Source organism: Durio zibethinus, unplaced genomic scaffold, assembly GCF_047325235.1.
Source record: "Durio zibethinus cultivar Kanyao isolate XHJ-2024 unplaced genomic scaffold, ASM4732523v1 HiC_scaffold_208, whole genome shotgun sequence".
NCBI classification, from domain to species: domain Eukaryota; kingdom Viridiplantae; phylum Streptophyta; class Magnoliopsida; order Malvales; family Malvaceae; genus Durio; species Durio zibethinus.
In genome coordinates this window covers 37,501-43,661 of record NW_028322831.1, presented here as the reverse complement: position 1 = coordinate 43,661, position 6,161 = coordinate 37,501, and the positions used below count along the sequence as shown (strand labels likewise).

Genomic DNA, 6,161 nt, shown 5'->3' with positions numbered 1-6,161 from the left:
ATAGAAAAATATTGAAAAGGAAAAATACTTCGAAGATGAACTTGTTCCCATGCAATAGTCAGGAATTCTTGGCGGTATCGAGCCGGAACAACCTGTTCTTCCTGAATACCCTGATTCAAGGCCAAAGAATTTCCTGCCGCTACCATATAATATTCATCTCGACTTGGGGATAAATAAAGCATCTGTGCTTTTTTTGATCTCTCAAATATTTTATAAAATGGACTTTCTAGAGACCCCCCAACGACCCAATCCCTGGCATGAATTGCTAAGGATCCAATAAGTCCAACATTGATTCCTTCAGACGTGTCAATTGGGCAAATGCGTCCATAGTAACTAGGATGGATATCTCGTATCCGAAAATTAGCAGTTCGCCCGGTCAATCCTCCGGGGCCCAAATAACTCAATTTTCTCCCATGAACTATTTGTGTCAATGGATTTGTTCGATCCAAAACTTGAGACAATGGGTGTAATCCGAAAAAGGATTCATAAGTGGTTGTTAATGGAGTCGAAGTTACCAAATTCTGAGGAGTCGGTATCAATTTATGCCTAATTGCTCCGCATATAGTTCCTCTAACTACATTTTCTAAACGAACCAGAGCCAATCCGAATTGATCTTGTAAGAGATCCGCTACAGAACGAATACGCTTATTTTTCAAATGATTCATATCGTCAAGTGTACCCATTCCAAATTTCATTCCAATCAAATGATCCGCAGCTGCCAATATATCTCGCGGTAACAAAAATGTATTGTTCTGAGGTATATTAAGATTCAGTCTCTGGTTCATATTTCGTCGACCAATCCTTCCTAATTCACATCTTTGCTGAAAGAATTTCTTTTGTAATTCCTTACACAAGGATTCAGAAAATACCGGATCCCCGCCTACACAAGAAAATTGTTGATAAAACTCCAAAATGGCATTTTCTTTTGACCCAATTTTTTTTTTTTTCCTTATCGGTCAGGAAAGACAAGAAAATTTCAGGGTAGCAAACATTCTCTAGAATTTCTCTTAGATTCGAACCCATAGCTGATGATAGAACTAGAATAGATATTTTCTGTTTCCTACTTACACGAGCCCATATCCTTGCTTTTCTATCAATCTCTAATTCGAACCTCCCCCCCCAATCTGATATTATGGTACCAGTATAGACCGAAATTCCGTTAGGATCCAATTCTGATCGATAATAGATACCGGGGCTTTGCAATATTTGATTGATCACAATTCTGTATATTCCATTTACTATAGAAGTTCCGAGGGAGTTCATTAAAGGAATGTTTCCAATAAAAATTGTTTGTTCTTGCATATCCTTACTGGTTTTCAAAATTAATCCTGCGGATACATATAATTTAGAAGAATATGTGAGTGATTCATATACAGCATCCCTTTCTTTTATCAACGGTTCCACCAATTGATATGTTTCCACAAATAATTGAAATTCAATTTCTTGATCTGTATCTTCAATTTTTTGGAAACTTATCAAGTTCTTCTGTTAAGCCCCCGATCCATGAACCCACAAAATCCTTCAAATTGTATCTGATTCAACCCAGGTATTGTATACATTTCCCCATTTTCATTCCCGAGCATTTTGAATTTCCCATTTATCAAAAAAATCCCATTCTTTTCTCATTCTTCATCGAATCATATGAATCGATCTAATAATGATGGAATTGAATTTCTATTCTGTTTACTGAATCACATGAAATTTTATCTAACTCCATATACCATATAATATATATGGAATGTATGAAATGCGTATGAACGGAAGAAGAAAAATTATACTCAAATTTTAATTTATATTTATAACAAACAGCTACATAAAAGAATTGATAAATGCCATTTAGCCTTATGGAGTTTTGTATAGAATATCAAAAAAAAAAATAATAATTCAATTTCTACCATTATTATGATATTCCATATTCCAATCCGATTGAATACCAGAAAAATGAAATGAATTCCTGATTTGATCTGTTCGTTGAGATAAAGACAAAATAATCATAAAATATATATCGGGAGAGAGTTGATTTTTCTAGCACTTAATTTTTTCATAGATTCCATTGTTCTGTTCAAAAAATGATTCGCAGAGAAGAGAGATGTTTTTACCCATTTTTTAGTTTTTTATTTTTTAGTAGAATATTTAGAATATGATTGAAGTGCGTACGAAAAGAGGGCTTGTATTTATTAAACATATGCAGATATAGCATTTCTATTTATATATGTCTTTCCTCTTTTCTTTTTATTCCATTATAGCTCTCTAGTGGAGGACAACACATGGCGTGCTCTATCAAAAATTCTATTTTTTCTTTAATTTTAATCTATTCAATGAAAAATTGAAACACGATAATTTCTTGCTGATTCCCTATGGACATCATATCTAGATAGATAAAATACCTCATTAGATAACTAGAGCTGTGTAACAACTTATGTTCGGGGGTTTACATAGACTCATAATTGCTGTTATATTATTATAATATAATTTATAATTATATAATTTATAATTGAAATTAAGAAAGTTTTTTTATTGAATTGAAAAATTGAAAAAAAAAATCAATACTAATTAGTTATGTATCCATTTTTATTTTCTTATACCATTAGAGAAAGACAAGTGAAGAAGAATCGTCCATAAATTTGCCGTCAATAGTTAATAGTTAATGGTTCCAATTTTTTTGTCCTGCATTTTTACTTTTGTAACTGAGAATCCACATTTTCTTTTTCAATAGAAAAGAAAAAAGAAAGGGAAAGTTTTTGTTTTTAGATATTGTGTGTCTTGAGATACTATAACCAATTGAAGGTATGGATCCAATCTAAAAATAAAAAGGGGATACTCTCATTTTTTTGTTTGTAGCCTTTTGGCGACATGGCCGAGCGGTAAGGCGGGGGACTGCAAATCCCTTATTCCCCAGTTCAAATCCGGGTGTCGCCTGATCAACAAAAAACGCGAAATCCTATATTCTGTTTTGCTGATATAACTCGACCAATTTTCTCCGGCAAAAACAAGTGTAAGAAAAGGACTCTTGATACTTTCTTGATTATAAACTTGATTATAAACTTCCGGAGGTTTTGTTTTCTAAAGTGTTGTAAATCCTTACGTCTAGGATTCAAGGAAAAACTAGAGTAGTGGAAGGGAATGAGTAAATCTTGATATGGTAGCCCCTCCCCTACTAATAGAGGGGCTACTATCGGAGTCTTGAATTAGATTGGATAACGGGAGTGTTTAATTAACTAATGAATGGTTGTAGAAGGGTTGGAAGATACTTTGTATACAGACTGATGAAAGTCTCTGAGTGTTCAGGCATCCAATCAATATTAGATTGGATGGATAATTGGCTTTTACTTAATAAGGGACACCAAAAGAAAGAAGAAGTCTTATTATTGCTACATGTGAGTAACATTCTTTTGATACTTCCAAAAGTGTTACTGCGTATTTTGCTTGTGCTTAATGGTTCTCGATTTTACTAGAAATCATATAAGAACTTGTTATAAGCGGATTTATTGAAGTGTTTCATCAACGGTGGTGTGTCAGAATTCCCTTTTCCTTTTGACTCTGCACCGGTAATTCCACTATTATTAGTGAACAATAATGGAAAAATTCCTTCCTATTTGTTTCATATTCATAGAAATTAGGGGACATAATACACATGGATATAGTAAGTCTTGCTTGGGCTGCTTTAATGGTAGTCTTTACATTTTCCCTTTCACTCGTAGTATGGGGAAGAAGTGGACTCTAGGGGTACTTCTAATTGGGTTGAGGAATCAAACCGTATCAATTGTTTTCTAGATCGTTTTGCAAAGCCTTTTTAACTATTTTATTAGTCTTCATTTCGAAATTCTTGGATTCTAGTGGAGTAATGTATTCTATGAATAATACCCTTTCAATCAAAATCAAACAAACATTTCAATAATTCCCATGTTCGTATTTCGAAAGTAAAAGGGATACGGATGATAGGCAATTTATTAAAAAAAAAAAAGAATTCTTCCTAAATTTTCTATTTTGATGAACCAGCTCTTACCAGAGTTATATATGGACAATGAGGGACAAGGAACCCCCCCCCCTTTTTTTTTTCTGTATTTGTTTGTTTTTATTTCCTTCCCTCTTTACTGTTACTGTTCAAAGAGAAAAAAAGTAGTTCTTTTATTTAATAAGATCTTGCCTTAGTGTAGTCACATATTGCACACTTACCCCCTGTTTTATTTATTATTTTAGGAATTTTATTTATGCCATGCTTTATTGACTCATTTCATATCATGGATCAAAGAAAAGAAGTTAAATTAAAAATCGGTTCCATGAAATGAAAGAATTAGAAAATCGTAAGACTTGCCTTTCAATTATTTCAGATTGATTGAAATCAACACAAATAAAATAGATCAAGCGAAGAAATAAAATTGAGATACTATGTACATTACATATATTTCATTACATATATTTAATTGATATCGACATGTATGAAGATACATATTGTAGATTCATCTATATTAAGCTTGTATCTTTATACATTACAATAATAGATATGGATAGTATGGTAGAAAGATTCATATTTTTTTTCTACCATACTATCGAGTTTGATAGGATACTGCTGATTCTAGTCCATTCATTTTATTTAATTTATTTAAGACGTGAAATTGGAATCCTTTTTTTCTTAAATCCTTGATAAAAAGTCAAGTTTCATTCAAATTAATCACTTTGACTGACAGTTTTTACGTATATTATAAGTAAAAAGGCGGTAGGAACTAGAATGAACAGCGCTGTAGCAATAAATGCGAGAATATTTACTTCCATAATTTCATTGTTTTTTTTACTTCGCAATAACTCGGGATTTAATCCCATAGAGATGATAAATTTGTCGCTTGTAAATTCAATGCGATGACTTACATTTCAATGACATCGAATCGGATCAATATCATGAATAACAATATCTAAGCTATCAAATCGATTCACCGTCGAGAATTGAATAGTATAACATAGGAAGCTCTTTTATCCACACCGAATACAAAATTGGATTCCTGGCCCAATCAAAAGAATTCCTTTCCTTTATTTCTATATATTCTTTTCCACTCTTTCTTTTCGATAATCTACCGCCTTCCTTGTACAATCATCTGATGATGTATCATCTGACTGCTTTTCCACTTTCACCGTTTACAAATAGTTTACAAATAAACCCCAACAAAAAATGGAAAGGAAAAAATAAATAAAAAAGGCTATCCTTGGGAATGAAATTCTTTCATTTGTATTCCCTTTCACAGAAAATGGAGGGATCAATTGATGTATTTTTTTTTTATTGTATCCGTCGGGACTGACGGGGCTCGAACCCGCAGCTTCCGCCTTGACAGGGCGGTGCTCTGACCAATTGAACTACAATCCCAGGGCAATAAAGAAAAGTGTACAGCATAGATATTCTTATGATTTCATTCAAGCCATTTTCTATTTAAATTTTAGATTCGAATCGCCGTGTTGTAACAAACAAAGGCGCGAGTGATATATTGATATCCATACGGGTATGCGCTTTAGTGAGAGCAACGCGGATTACTAGTTACTAGTAATCCTTTCGTTATTGCCAAATCGATCGATAATCAATTTTAAAATGAAAAAAAAAAAAGAGTCTTTTTTCTTTACTTTACTCTTTCTTTTCATTAAACTTTATACTTAATGATCCTGATATGAATCTAGATCATTATCAAGGTCAGAATTTATGGGAACAAATAAATAGAACAAATAAAAAACAAATAGCGGTAGGGATGGATATATCAGAAAATTGGACTTTTTTTATTCTTCCCTAATTTTTTTGTTTGGCTTTTCTGGAAAACAAAATACAAAAAAATGGGCATTTTATGTTATGGCGGATCAGCGAATTATTGGGCCGAGCTGGATTTGAACCAGCGTAGACATATTGCCAACGAATTTACAGTCCGTCCCCATTAACCGCTCGGGCATCGACCCAGGAAGAATCAATTATAGGTTTATTGATAATCCATGATCAACTTCCTTTCGTAGTACCCTACCCCCAGGGGAAGTCGAATCCCCGCTGCCTCCTTGAAAGAGAGATGTCCTGAACCGCTAGACGATGGGGGCATATTTGCCTGACCGACATCATACTATGCTCATAGTATGAACAGTTTTTTGAAATTGTCAATATAATGGAATGATATGACTAGATCCGAAAGCTTTTT

General features: G+C 33.2%; 3 non-coding genes across 3 annotated transcripts; 1 reads left to right on the top strand and 2 right to left on the bottom strand.

Moving 5' to 3' along the window:
* Window positions 1-2,847: 2,847 nt before the first annotated feature.
* On the top strand, window positions 2,848-2,919 carry TRNAC-GCA (transfer RNA cysteine (anticodon GCA)). The gene has a single exon. It is a non-coding gene; the product is annotated as a tRNA-Cys (tRNA).
* A 2,363-nt stretch (window positions 2,920-5,282) lies between these two features.
* Window positions 5,283-5,356, bottom strand: TRNAD-GUC (transfer RNA aspartic acid (anticodon GUC)). Its single transcript has one exon. It is a non-coding gene; the product is annotated as a tRNA-Asp (tRNA).
* A 491-nt stretch (window positions 5,357-5,847) lies between these two features.
* Window positions 5,848-5,931, bottom strand: TRNAY-GUA (transfer RNA tyrosine (anticodon GUA)). The gene has a single exon. It is a non-coding gene; the product is annotated as a tRNA-Tyr (tRNA).
* Between the last annotated feature and the right edge of the window lie 230 nt (window positions 5,932-6,161).